We start from the raw sequence: 15,000 nt of genomic DNA, 5'->3' as shown, positions 1-15,000 counted from the left end.
ACCACAAGCCAACTCTCTCACACGGTTTCGCCTCTTGGCCGCCATACGGACCCATGCATACAATGCGTATTTGCATTTTGCATACCTTCGATACGGGCTGGCAAATGCCTGGGCAATGCGCAATACAGACCCGGTGGTTAGCCACAGTGGTCCTTAGCCTCTTGTCCAGGAACTCCTATCTCTACCTCCTCGCGGAGCCGGCTGGGATACGAGTAGCCATAGGAATGTTCGGGTAGCCAACTCGTTGGGACTATGGTCGTATGCTGACAGGGAAGGGCGGCCGTGTAGTTGCCGGCATACAATAGCGCTACGGACCTCCCGTTCCGGTGATATGGGCCCACTAAACGGGATAATCCCAATTCCAAGGCGTGAAGCGATCCGTGCCGAGGGATGAATGATCGGGGGGGGGGGGGTGAAAAGGATGTCCGATCGTTAACGGAGCCTGTGGGGTACCTGGGCAACCCCCACAGTAAGTGTCTCTTACCACGTTAATGCGGAGCTCTGGCGTGGCGGACTTATTTTCTCGCGCAACTCGTGGGAATGAATATGAGTTTTTTTAGAAATAATAATAATAAAGTATGTAATGAGGATGAGGATAGGAGTACGGCGCTGAACCCCTTTTTTTTTTTTTTTTTTTTTTTTACAATGGAGAAGACCTTTATGTCCTAGCCCAGTACACGTGCTAACGGTAGGGTCCAATCTACCACACGGGGTGCACTGGGGGCGTGTCGGACTCGAATGGTGACCAGCCATTAATACCGACTAAACTCCATTGGGCTCCGCCATCATTCCTCCCAGGAACTACCTCTCGGTATTACTTCTGGGGGGATGGCTGTACTCAATGTACTCATTCACTCTCACTCGCGCGATCATACATCCTGTATGAGGCTTACTTGGGTGCTCTCTCAATCACACTTTGATTCACTCTCAAACACTCCCACATGAGGCTGACTTTTGTGCTCACCTTTTACGTTCCATGCGAGGCTGACTTGTGTGCTCACCTTACTCATTCCTTGCTAGGCTTACTTTTGTGCTCGCCCTACCCATACATGTGAGGCTGACTTGGGTGCTCACCCTATCACCTGATTCACTCTCAATCGTGCCACTCTATTGTACCTTTGTCACTCCCTCTGGCATCCCATGTGGGACATTTTTCTTAGGCCCCACTTCTGACATACCATGCGAGGCTGACTTTTGTGCTCACCTTTTTCATTCCTTGCTTGCTACCAACCTGTGAGGCTGACTTTTATGCTCACCCTTAACATGCAGTGTGAGACTGACTTGGATGCTCACCCTTTCACTCCTCTGCCACGCCATGAGGCATCGATAGCTTAGTTCCAACATACTACGCTACGACCCTCCCGTCTTGGCATGAGGCAGTCCACTTATACGCCTATACACTCACTCTTCTGTCTTGCTTCGAGGTGGCTGGGTTTACCCCTTACGCGGTTGCCATTCGCTGCGCCAACCAACCTCGGCATGAACAGACCATTCACTCTCTTATTTTGCGCTTGGCCTTTTTCGCTCCAACTAACCAATCACTAGTTAGCCGTGCCCGCCGTCTGTTGCTCGGTTCGCCAGATTACCTGTAGCCTACTGGCAATCTGGATGGTAGCAGCCGAGACTGCGTTCCACTTCTCCACCGTTTGACACATCCGCTGGATAAGGGTATCCGGGGTTGTGTCCCAGCCACAGACGTCAAGCATTGCTCTTCTTTCGACGTCGAACCGATGACATACGAACAGTATGTGTTCGGCAGTTTCATCTACCCCTGGGCAGTCCGGGCAGACTGGGACCTCCGCGTGTCCGAACCTGTGGAGGTACTGACGGAAACAGCCATGGCCTGACAGGAATTGTGTCAGGTGGAAGTGAACTTCCCCATGGGGTCTTCCCACCCAGCTCGATATGCTAGGTATCAGCCGGTGGGTCCACCTACCTTTCGAGGAGTTGTCCCACTCACGCTGCCATCTGGCGACCGAGGTCACCCTGGTGCGCTCGCGGGCTCCCCTATTTCCACGTAGCTCAAAGCACTCCTCATCTTCCCGAATGACCAGCCCGACTGGCATCATGCTCGCTATCACGCAGGATGCATCGTGTGATACCGTGCGGTAGGCAGATATCACTCTGAGGCACATCACGCGGTAGGTGCTCTCCAGTTTCTGTAGGTAACTGGTTACCCTCAGTGCTCTTGACCATGACGGGCCGCCGTACCTGAGGATAGATACGGCAACGCCTGCCAGTAACCTACGTCTACTGGCGCACACCTTTGAGCTGTTGGACATCATTCTCGATAGTGCGGCAACAGCAGTCGACGCTCTCTTGCACGTATAGTCGACATGGCTGCCGAAGGTCAGCTTGTCGTCTATAATGACTCCGAGAGACTTCAGACTTCGCTGTGAAGTGATCGCGACTTCTCCCACATGGATAACTGCATGTTGTGCCGACTTGCGGTTGTTGACGATAACTACCTCCGTCTTATGATGAGCGAGCTCCAGGCCTCTCGCGCTCATCCATTCCTCCACCGTGCTAATCGCGTGTTCTGCGGTTAGTTCTACCTCAGGAATTGACTCCCCGTAGACCTCCAAGGTTACGTCGTCGGCAAAGCCGACGATCTTGACCCCAGGAGGGAACTTCAGTCTCAGAACCCCGTCATACATGAGGTTCCATAACACCGGGCCTAGGATCGAGCCCTGCGGGACTCCGGCGGTAATCGGAACCCTTTTCTGACCGGCATCGGTCTCGTATAGCAGTACGCGGTTTTGGAAGTAACTTTCCAGGATCCGGTACAGACCCACCGGTAGGCTAAGCCGGTGTAACGAGAGCGCGATGGCATCCCAGCTTGCGCTGTTGAATGCATTCTTCACGTCAAGTGTCACTAACGCACAGTATCGAATACCTCGCCTTTTTCGTTGGATCGCTATCTCGGCAGTATTTATCACTGAGTTGAGAGCGTCCACTGTGGACTTACCCTTCCGAAAGCCAAACTGGTTGCTTGACAGACCGTCCGTACCTTCCGCGTACGGGGTGAGCCTGTTGAGGATGATCCTCTCAAGCAGTTTGCCAGTCGTGTCTATCAGACAGATTGGTCTGTACGCCGATGGGTCGCCTGGCGGCTTCCCGGGCTTCGGCAACAGCACCAGTTTCTGCCTTTTCCATCTATCGGGGAAACGGCACTCGTCAAGGCATCTCTGCATAGCTAGCCTGAACATGTTCGGGTTCGCTATGATCGCTGCCTTGAGAGCGTTGTTCGGGACTCCATCCGGCCCTGGAGCTTTGTTCATTGCTAGGGATTTAGCCACTGCGAGTAGTTCTTCGTTCGTCACTGGAGCCACCATTTCGACCGTGCCCGCACTGTCTCGTAGTGCAGGTGGCCAGGGGCTTGTGACTCGAGACGGGAAGAGTACTTCGATAATCGTTGCCAACCGGTCCGGAGACCGTTCAGGGGGTGAGGAGCCCCCTTTGGTCTTGGCCATCACAGTCCGGTAGGCGTCACCCCACGGATTCGCGTTGGCACTCTCACACAGGTTGTCGAAACACGCTCTCTTGCTGCTTTTAATAGCCTTGTTAAGGGCTAATTTCGCAGCTCGAAACGCTTCACGGCGGTTCTCTCTTGCATCCTCGGTGCGAGCTCTTTGCATCCTACGTCTAGCTCTGAGACAGGCTGACCGTAGAGCTGCAATCTCGGCACTCCACCAGTATACCGGGCATCTACCGTTTCTTGGCAGTGTTTTTCTCGGCATAGTGGCGTCGCACGCGCGTGATAGAACAGCTACCAGCGCATCCCCGCTTAGACTGTCGGTGTTGGCCTCCAGTCCCAGGGCCGCGGTGAAAGCTTCGCTGTCGAAGTGATTGGACTTCCACCCGCGTACCTGACAGGGATCTCCCGCCCTCGGATGCTGCACACCATAGTTGATCTTAAAGCGGATTGCTAAATGATCGCTATGGGTGTAGCCCTCGTCTACCCTCCATTCCATGCCTGGAGCCAGACTCGGGCTGGCAAAGGTCAAATCAATCCACGCCTCCACCCCGTTTCTACGGAATGTACTAGCGGAGCCATCATTAGCTAGCACAGTATCGAGTTTCGCAAACGCTTCCATTAGCGCTTGACCCCTGCTATTTGTACAGCGGCTGCCCCACTCCACTGCCCAAGCGTTGAAGTCTCCCGCTATTACTACCGGTTTCCGGCCCACGAGGTCCGACGAGAGCCTGTCGATCATCTGGTAGAACTGTTCTATTGGCCACCTTGGTGGGGCGTAGCAGCTGCAATAGAACACACCATTGATCTTGGCAATCGCCACACCCTCGGCGGAGGGGTGTATTACCTCTTGAACCGGGAACCTTCCCGTTGTACAGATTGCCACCATTCCAGACCCGTCCGACACCCAATTGCCGTTGCCGGCAGGGATGCTGTACGGGTCTGATAAGAGGGCGACATCTGTCCTCGACTCCGAGACCGACTGCCACAGCAGCTGTTGGGCTGCTGCACAATGGTTAAGATTTAGCTGTGTGACTCTCACGGCTTCTTCTTATTTAACTCGCCGAAGGGACACGAAGGTCCGCCCATAGCATGTTTATGGGCTTGCTTCTTAGAGGTGCAGATAAGGCACTTATATGCCTTAGTGCACCCCCGCTCTTTATGCCCCTCCTCGCCGCATCTACGACATAGCTTACTCCTGTCTAGGCCTTTGCATTCGTAAGCTTTATGGCCGGATTCTAGGCACCGATAGCACCTGTCCACTGAAGGCGGCTGGGGTATACTGATAGGGCATACCGACCAGCCGATCTTCAGCTTCCCTTTCTCGGTTACCTTTTTGGCATCCGCATTGAGTAGCCTGAGGTAGGCTACTTGGGTGCCAGAGGGTCCGTCCCTCAATCGCACAGAGGCCCGCTCGATTGTGACGCCGCATTGCTCCTTGACGGCTGCGGCGACGTCTTCTGCGGTCGCGAACTCGTCCAAGTGTTTGCACTGGAGAGTTGTTTCCGCACCTAGCGACCTGATTTGGGCGCCCTCACCAAGGACCTCTTGGGCCAAGGCCTTGTATATTGCACTTGATTGTGCGCCTCGCTTCAACACCAGGAGCATCTCTCCCGTGTTGGTGCGTCTTACGCTACGCACATCCTGCCCAAGGGCCGAGAGGCTTTCGGCCGCTTTCATCGATTTAAGGACATCGGCGTATTTGTCCTTGTCGGTTTTTAACCACAAGGCTTCGCCTCTGTCCTTGGCCTTCCTCGCAGGCCGCGGTACCTCCGGTTTCGGTGCCGGCTTTTTCTTGGTAACCAGCGTCCAGGGGTTTGAGCCCCCCTGCCCCGGTCGTGCCGGGTTGCTGGTACCATCGCTCTCAACAGCGAGGTCACTCTCGCCCTCGCTTACCTCACCCAGGCGGCGTTTGACCTTGACGGTTGCACGCCGAGTGGTGTCGGTTTTGGCACCCTCTCCTGGCGACTTCCTAGGGCGCTTCGCATTCGATGCCGTCTTGCGATTGCCCTTTCCCTTTCCCTTCGAGGGGAACTCGGTCGCCGCTCCGATCGACGTGGCTGCTCCATAGAAGGTAAAGGCCACTGTCTGTGAGCCTCTATTAACCTTCTCTCTTTCCTCCCTATTGGAGGCCACTGTCTGGGTTTCTCTGTCGGGCCTCTCCCGACATTCCACCCTCTCAACATATGCCTGCTGTTCCTGTCTTGCGACACGGACAGCTTTCCGGAGCTCCAGAAGGCTCAACTTCAACTCCTTGGCTATGTTTTGCTTTGCGCTAGCGAAGTCGATTATAGCATCGAGTTGCTTCGCTACTTTGCGCATCGCAGCTATTGGCCCCTCCGATGCATTGGTAGGGGTATTGCCTACCGCTGCTGGGGGGTCACTGGTGCTTTCGAGTACAGCACTCATCGTTCCACTACTCTCCCCACGGGGGGGAGACCTCGCCAAACCACCTCTTGCGAAGGGGTTTGGCACCTCCGTCTGCTTATTTTTATTTTTGTTTTGCTCCATGAAAATTCCCACGAGTAGCGCGAGAAGTATATGTCCGCCACGCCAGAGCTCCGCATTAGCGTGGTAAGGGACGCTTACTGTGGGGGTTGCCCAGGTACCCCACAGGCTCCGTTAACGATCGAGCATCTTTTTCACCCCCTCGATCACTCATCCCTCGGCACGGGTCGCTTCACGCCTTGGAATTGGGGTTATGCCCTACCTTGCTTTACGTGGTGATCTCGGCCCGGATCATCACAACCATCCTCCTTTACCAGGGCTTTGGACCTGTAGCTCTGGATCTCAATAGTTCCATGTACGTATATTATTACAGACATGCCACTATTGGGATCCGTCATTCGCTAGCGGAGTTAACCCCTTTGGCAAAGGGGGTCTGGCGAGGTCTCCCCCGACAGGGGCTGACAATGGAGCGAAGGTGGCTGTAAACAACAGCACCGAAGGAGAAATGATTGTGGTAGGAGATAATACTACCAGCACGCTTGGCGGACCACTACCTGCGATGCAGGAAGTGGTCAAGCAGCTGGATAGTATTATCGAATTCACAAGCGGGAAGAATAACATCAGCAAGGAGCTTAAACAGAGCCTGCTGGTGCTTCGTCAGGCTATTCGAGTCGCAAGACAAGAACAAGTAGCCTACATGGAGAGGTTGCCGGAAAGAGAGAAGGCTGATCGCGGTATCCAAACCGAGGCCTTCTCCTTCCACGGCGGAGCGACGATGGCGCAGGAGGCGATAGATTTCGCTTTATCGGCCACCAAACGCTTGATGGAGGGTGAGACTGCGAAGCGGCCTAGGCCTAGTGTAGGCACGCGGAGCAACGCCAAACGACGTGCAACCAATAACCCCAAACGTCGTTTGGGAGGCGCGGATCCGGGTGCGAAGGATCCCGCAGGGCGGCGACCCGAGAAGGCGACTTCTCAGCCTAAAAAGGCGAAAGTCGCCAATCGGGCGCATAATGTGGAGCGACCTGGCACCAGCCAGCCGGCGCCATCGGCAGAAGATGGTGAATGGCAGGTGGTCAGTAGGAAGCGGAATTCGAGCGCACCTCGACCCGCGAAGAAGAAGGCGAGGGACAGAGGAGAGGCCCTGCTGGTGAAAACCAACGGGGGTAGTTACGCGGAGGTCCTAAAATCGATGCGGGCGGCCGAAAACCTCTCGAATTTAGGACAGGATGTGCGAAGCGTCAGACGCACCAAAGATGGCGAAATGATCTTGGTGCTGAAGCGTGGTGCACAATCCAGCGGAGTAACGTATAGGAGGTTGGCCCAAGAGGTCTTGGGAAACGGCGCTCAGATGAGGTCGTTGGGAGCGGAAGTGACTCTCCAGTGCAAGCAACTGGACGAAATCACAAACGCAGAGGACGTCGTCTCGGCCGTTAAGCAGCAGTGCGGTGTTGAGATCGATCAGAACTCTGTACGTATCAGGGAGCGGTTGCTTGGCACGCAGGTAACTTACTTCAAGGTACAGGTCGCGGAAGCCAGAAAAGTAACTGATAAAGGGAAGTTGAAGATCGGATGGTCAGTATGCCCAGTTAGCATACCCCAGCCGCCTTCAGTGGACCGGTGTTTTAAATGTCTGGAGCCAGACCATAAGTCATACGACTGCAAGGGCCCAGACAGGAGCAAGTTGTGTCGTCGCTGCGGCGAGGAGGGACACAAGGCGCTGAAATGCGAGAGGGCACCCAAGTGTCTCATCTGTGCTAGCAAGAAGCAGGGCCGCAACCATGTTATGGGCGGACCTTAGTGTCCCTTCGGGGAGGTGGGAAAGAGGAAGCAATGGCAAACGTCACACAGCTGAATCTTAACCACTGCGCACCTGCTCAGCAGCTGCTGTGGTAGTCGATATCGGAGTCGGGGATAGATGTCGCCCTCCTATCAGACCCGTACAACGTCCCTGCCGACAACGGCAACTGGGTGGCGGACGGGTCTAGAATGACGACAATCTGTGCAACGGGACGGCTCCCGGTTCAGGAGGTAATACAGGTAGTACTATGCCCCACCTATGTGGCCAATAGAACAGTTCAACCAGATGATCGATAGGCTTTCGTCTGACATGGTGGGTCGAAAGCCGTTTGTCATAGCGGGTGATTTCAACGCTTGGGCGGTGGAGTGGGGCAGCCGCTGTACAAATAGTAGGGCCCAAACGCTTCTGGAGGCGCTTGCGAAACTCGACGCAGTGCTAGCACATTCCGTAGGAATTGGGTCGAGTCGTGGATTTACGTAACGTTTGCTAGTACAAGTCTGGTCCCAGACATGGACTGGAGGGTAGACGAGGGCTACACCCATAGTGATCACCTAGCAATACGCTTCCGGATTAACTTTGGTGTGCAGCATCCGAGGGTGGGTAATCCCTGTCAGGTACGCGGGTGGAAGTCCAATCACTTCGACAGCGAAGTTTTCACCGCGGCCCTGGGACTGGAGGCTAACACCGACAGTCTAATCGGGGATGCGCTGGTAGCTGTCCTATCACGCGCGTGCGACGCCACTATGCCGAAGAAAACCCTGCCCAGAAATGGCAGACGTTCGGTATATTGGTGGAGTGCAGAGATCGCAGCCCTACGATCAGCTTGCCTACAAGCTAGACGCAGGATGCAGCGAGCCCGCACTGAAGAGGTTAGAGTGGAACGACGTGAAGTGTTTCGTGCTGCGAAATCGGCCCTTAACAAGGCCATCAAGCGCAGCAAGAGAGCGTGTTTTGACAATTTGTGCGAGGAGGTCAACGTGAATCCGTGGGGCGATGCCTACAGGATCGTGATGGCAAAGACCAAAGCGTGCTCCTCACCCCCGAACGGTCACCAGAACGGTTGGCGAGAATTATCGAAGTACTCTTCCCGTCCCGAGCCATAAGTCCCTGGCCCCCGGCGCCGCAAGGCACGGCGGGTACAGACGACATGGTGGCCCCGGTGACGAATGAAGAGCTACTTGCAGTAGCTAATTCTCTAGCGGTGAATAAAGCTCCAGGGCCTGATGGAGTTCCAAACAGCGCGCTCAAGACAGCAATCATGGCGAACCCGAACTTGTTCAGGTTGGCTATGCAGAGATGCCTTGACGAGTGCCGTTTTCCGGATAGATGGAAAAGGCAGAAGCTGGTACTGTTGCCGAAGACCGGGAAGCCGCCTGGTAACCCATCGGCGTACAGACCAATCTGTCTGATTGACGCGACGGGCAAATTGCTTGAGAGGATTATCCTCAACAGGCTAACTCCATACGCAGAAGGTACGGAGGGCCTGTCAAGTAATCAGTTCGGTTTTCGAAAGGGAAAGTCCACGGTGGACGCTATCAACTCAGCGGTAAGGACTGCCGAGATGGCGATCCAACGGAAAAGGCGGGGCATTCGATATTGTGCGTTAGTGACACTTGACGTGAAGAACGCATTCAACAGCGCAAGTTGGGATGCCATCGCGCTCTCGTTACACCGGCTTGGTCTGCCGGTGGGCCTGTACCGGATCTTGGAAAGCTACTTCCAGAACCGTGTACTATTATACGAGACCGATGCCGGTCAGCGAAGTGTTCTTATTACCGCAGGAGTCCCGCAAGGTTCAATCCTGGGCCCGGTATTATGGAACCTTATGTATGACGGGGTTCTGAGACTAAAGTTCCCTCCGGGTGTGGAAATCGTCGGTTTCGCCGATGATGTCACCTTGGCGGTCTACGGGGAGTCAATCTCCGAGGTAGAACTAATGGCGGCACACGCGATAAGCATAGTGTCGGAATGGATGAGCGCGAGAGGCCTAGAGCTCGCCCACCGCAAGACGGAGGTGGTTGTTGTTAATAACCGTAAATCGGTACAACAAGCAGTTATCCAAGCGGAAGAAGTCGAGATAACTTCTAAGCGGAGTCTGAAGATTCTTGGGGCCATCATAGACGGCAAGCTGACCTTCGGCAGCAATGTCGACTATGCGTGCAAGAAGGCTTCGGTGGCTGTTGCGGCATTATCGAGAATGATGTCCAACAGCTCCAAGGTGTGCGCCAGTAGACGTAGGCTACTGGCCGGTGTCGCCGTATCTATCCTTAGGTACGGTGGACCGTCCTGGGCGAGGGCACTGGAAGTAACCAGTTACCGTCGCAAATTGGAGAGCACCTATCGCTTGATGTGTCTCAGAGTGATATCTGCCTACCGCACGGTATCACACGATGCATCCTGCGTGATAGCGGGTATGATGCCAGTCGGGCTGGTCATTCGGGAGGACGAAGATTGTTTCGAATTGAGTGGCAATAGGGGAGTCCGTGAGCGTGCCAGGGTGACCTCGGTCGCCAGATGGCAGCGCGAATGGGATAATTCCTCGAGAGGTAGGTGGACCCACCGGCTGATACCTAACATATCGAGCTGGGTGGGGAGACCCCATGGGGAAGTTCACTTCCATCTGACACAATTCCTGTAAGACCATGGCTGTTTCCGACAGTACCTCCACAGGTTTGGGCACGCTGAGGCCCCAGCCTGCCCAGACTGACCAGGTGTTGACGAAACTGCGGAGCGCATATTATTCGCATGTCCCCGCTTCGACTTTGAAAGAGGAGCTATGCTAGACGTCTGCGGCTTGGACACAACCCCTGATACCCTTGTACAGAGGATGTGCCAAGCGGCAGAGAAGTGGAACGCAGCCTCGACTGCTACCACTCAGATTGCCTGCAGGCTGCAGAGAGCATGGAGCACCGAGCAACAGGCGAGGAGTATGACTAACTTGGGTTTGGTTAGCTAGAGCGGAATGGGTTATGTGCGGAGAAATGAATGAATGGTTTGCTAATGCTGAGGCAAGGGTGGCACAGCGGTTGCAACCGCGATGGCCACGCCGATGCATGGCGGTAGAGCGAGTGAACTGGCGGATGATAGACGGAGGTATGGTCTGCCCATGCCGAGATGTGAGGGTCGTAACGTAGAGTATATTGCTGGTACCTTTCGCTACAGACACCTCGAGGCATGGCGGAGGAATGTTGGGCGTGAGTGAATGCGAATGTAAGGCACGAGTGAGAGCGTACGTTAAGTACGGCCATCCCCCCAGAAGTAATGCCGAAAGGTAGTTCCTGGGGATAGATGGCGGAGCCCAATGGAGTTTAGTCGGTATGGCCCCCTGGTTGAGCCCGACACGCCCCCAGTACACCCCATGTGGTAGCTTGGACAACTACCAATAGCACGTGTACTGGGTTAGGACGTAATCGTCTTCTTCATTGTTAAAAAAAAACCTTCGATACAGTCCACCCGTGCACCGCCGGACAGACCGCCTGTATCGTAGTGGACCATATGGCTAGGATTGCCGCATACCCTCGCATTACGTTCGACTTTTTTCCTTTCCAAAACCTCTACCGCTCACTCAATTCGAGCCCGCCAGTGGGAGTAGTGTTTTCGGGTAGCCGTTACGAGTGCCACGGACCTCTGGTATACCCTTATACACTGTGATAGTCGGAAATGCCTTTTTGCCATACATCTTCACGATTACCACACTCCCTATAGATAGATTTTCATCAACATGAGGATTAATTTACTACTGCCATTTACGCTGCTAATAATCATCACCACCCATACGGCCGAGTCGATCGGCCGAGGTGTGGTGTATGTCACTGCGGGTATCTACTGCCTCCGACACGGTGAAATCATCTCTGCCGGCATTGATACTACGAGTACGGAGCTGATGTTTTGGTGGTAGGCAAAGCCTACTAGTGGTGTGTTTTGCATTTTGCCTAAGTCCCACTTGCATTTTGCCTAAGTCCCACTTGCATTTTGCCTAAGTCCCACTTATACTTAGCTATCGATGCCTCATGGCGTGGCAGAGGAGTGAAAGGGTGAGCATCCAAGTCAGTCTCACACGGCATGTTAAGGGTGAGCATAAAAGTCAGCCTCACAGGTATGGTAGAGGCTAGCACAAAAGTCAGCCTAGCAAGGAATGAAAAAGGTGAGCACACAAGTCAGCCTCGCATGGTATGTCAGAAGAATAAGAAAAATGTCCCACATGGGATGCCAGGGGGAGTGACAAAGGTACATTAGAGTGGCACGATTGAGAGTGAATCAGGTGATAGGGTGAGCACCCAAGTCAGCCTCACATGGTATGGGTGGGGCGAGCACAAAAGTAAGCCTAGCAAGGAATGAGTAAGGTGAGCACACAAGTCAGCCTCGCAAGGAACAGAAAAGGTGAGAACAAAAGTCAGCATCATGTGGGAGTGTTTGAGAGTGAATCAAAGTGCGATTGAGAGAGCACTTAAGTAAGCCTCATACAGGACGTGAGGTGAGAGTGAATGAGTACATTTAGTACAGCCATCCCCCCAGAAGTAATACCGAGGGGTAGTTCCTGGGAGGAATGATGGCGGAGCCCAATGGAGTAAAGTCGGTATTGATGGCTGGTCACCATTCGAGTCCGACACGCCCCCAGTGCACCCCGTGTGGTAGATTGGACCCTACCAATAGCACGTGTACTGGGCTAGGACATAAGGGTCTTCTCCATTGTAAAAAAAAGTCCCACTTATGCCTCATAAGTGTGCATGACCGGCATGTGTTGTACCGCCATACTGCCGGTGCCGGTCACACACCATGGTATGGACCTGTGTTTTGCATTTTGCCTAACTTCCACTTATGCCTCATAAGTGTGCATGATCGGCATGCGTTGTACTGCCATACTGCCGGTGCCGGTCACACACCATGGCATGGACCTGTGTTTTGCTTTTTGCCTAACTTCCACTTATGCCTTATAAGTGTGCATGGTCGGCATGTTGTAGTGAACGTATCTCAGTCGGTATTGATAATACGAGTACGGGGCTGATATTCTGGTGGTAGGCAAAGCCTACTAGGGTCATTCGAATGCCGAATAGTGACTTTTTTGCTATATCTGGTATCGCATATAACTTCTAAACGGGTCAACCAAAAATGTCAAATAACCTTCTACGGACTGCCAATCTAATGTATAACATTCCGCTACAACATTTCCAGCCTGGGATAAATACCCAAGTAGGCGAAAATCCAATTCCCGTAAGTGTCCTCTTACATGAAACGTATAAAAGACGCGCACTGTGTATTACCGCTACCACAGCAGCACATCAAGCATAGACGCATACGCTAGGTGCGCCACGCACCTTCCCGTTACCGTCGCTCAGCTTGCAAATGCAAAGCCAGCTGCGTGTTTGTATAGGCACGCACAGCCAGTCCAATGAAGAACCCGACCAGCAACCGGTACAATAAGAGAAGTTTTCAATTCTGCTTTGTGCCGTGCCGTGCCGCACGGTAGCCGATCTATATATATATATATATATATATATATATATATATATATATATATATATATATATATATATATATATATATATATATATATATATATATATATATATATATATATATATATATATATATATATATATATATATATATATATATATATATATATATATATATATATATATATATATATATATATATATATATATATATATATATATATATATATATATATATATATATATATATATATATATATATATATATATATATATATATATATATATATATATATATATATATATATATATATATATATATAACTATATAACGTATTTTAACCGGCATTGATACTACGATACCCACGGTGGTATCCACTTAGCGTTTATATGCGCATCCGTGTAGTTGCCGTCGTTTACCCAGCGTGTGTATATCCCAGCTCGCTGCCATCGCAGACCGTGAGGCCGATGGCTGTTTGTATACAGGAGAACAATTTTTTTGTATACGGGAGGACTGACATACTTTCTGGCGCACCCTGTATATATATATATATATATATATATATATATATATATATATATATATATATATATATATATATATATATATATATATATATATATATATATATATATATATATATATATATATATATATATATATATATATATATATATATATATATATATATATATATATATATATATATATATATATATATATATATATATATATATATATATATATATATATATATATATATAGGGTAAGGTGGGGCAAATCCGACCTAGTAAATGGTTTTGACTGTAAAATGCTTATTTTACATCGGATCAAGTCGTTTTATATATCAAATCGAAGGTTAGACTCCTGGGCAACTTTCTATATACAGCATTTTATTTGGATCTTGGGAATATCTTGTGATACCAAGCGTTTTACAAAAATGTTCATTTTTGCTGTTTTCAAAAATGGTGGGGTAAACCTGACCCCCTATGTTTTTGGTTGATTTAGTGCAGCTATTATCCAAATTTTATGGTTTTCCAATGATAAATCAATGAATGTTGTGTTATTAAATTGTAATATGAAGAAAATGGAGTTCAATGTCAATCTTGGAATGCTAAAATCACGAGCAGTTGCACGTAATGATATTCCCATTTGCATCGGAGCAATTGCTCGACGAATACTATAATCATCATGTTTTCGTGTCTTTCGTTTGTAATTATGAACCATTTTGCACAAAAATAATAAGTAATAACAATTAAAATATTTTCCAATCTGAAAAATAAAAATTTTCTTAGCAAAAAAGCGGTCGGATTTACCCCACTATTTAGTGGTCGGATTTGCCCCACCGCGTCATTTTTCATTACGATGCAATTAAAAAAATATGAGAAAGGTTGAACTAAATTCTTCTATGCACTTTGTAGGATTTTAATCAAAGAATTTAAATCCACTTACATTTATTATGTAATCACTTTAATAATCAGAAATATCCTGTAATCAATGATGCACAAAAGTCAAATCAAAAGTTCTAAAAACACACATTTTGTCGTTTGAGCATCTGAATGTAGACTGATGAAATGCTGTCATACCACCATTCTGATTATTTTCGATGCTCTACACGACAACATTGATATTAGTTCGCGTAGTGCTTCTGATTTTCGGTAACAGAGGGGGGTCGGGTTTACCCAACGGTCGGATTTGCCCCACCTTACCATATATATATATATATATATATATATATATATATATATATATATATATATATATATATATATATATATATATATATATATATATATACATATATATATATAATATATAT

General features: G+C 50.3%; 1 protein-coding gene across 1 annotated transcript in view; it reads right to left on the bottom strand.

The window, feature by feature from the left end:
• The window catches only part of LOC131694260 (syntaxin-binding protein 5), a 2,823,745-nt gene that overhangs the window by 750,294 nt on the left and 2,058,451 nt on the right, over nt 1–15,000 (bottom strand). The window lies entirely within an intron of this gene.

The sequence above is a fragment of the Topomyia yanbarensis genome, chromosome 1, assembly GCF_030247195.1.
Source record: "Topomyia yanbarensis strain Yona2022 chromosome 1, ASM3024719v1, whole genome shotgun sequence".
NCBI classification, from domain to species: Eukaryota; Metazoa; Arthropoda; class Insecta; order Diptera; family Culicidae; genus Topomyia; species Topomyia yanbarensis.
This window is presented reverse-complemented; position numbering and strand designations above follow the sequence as displayed.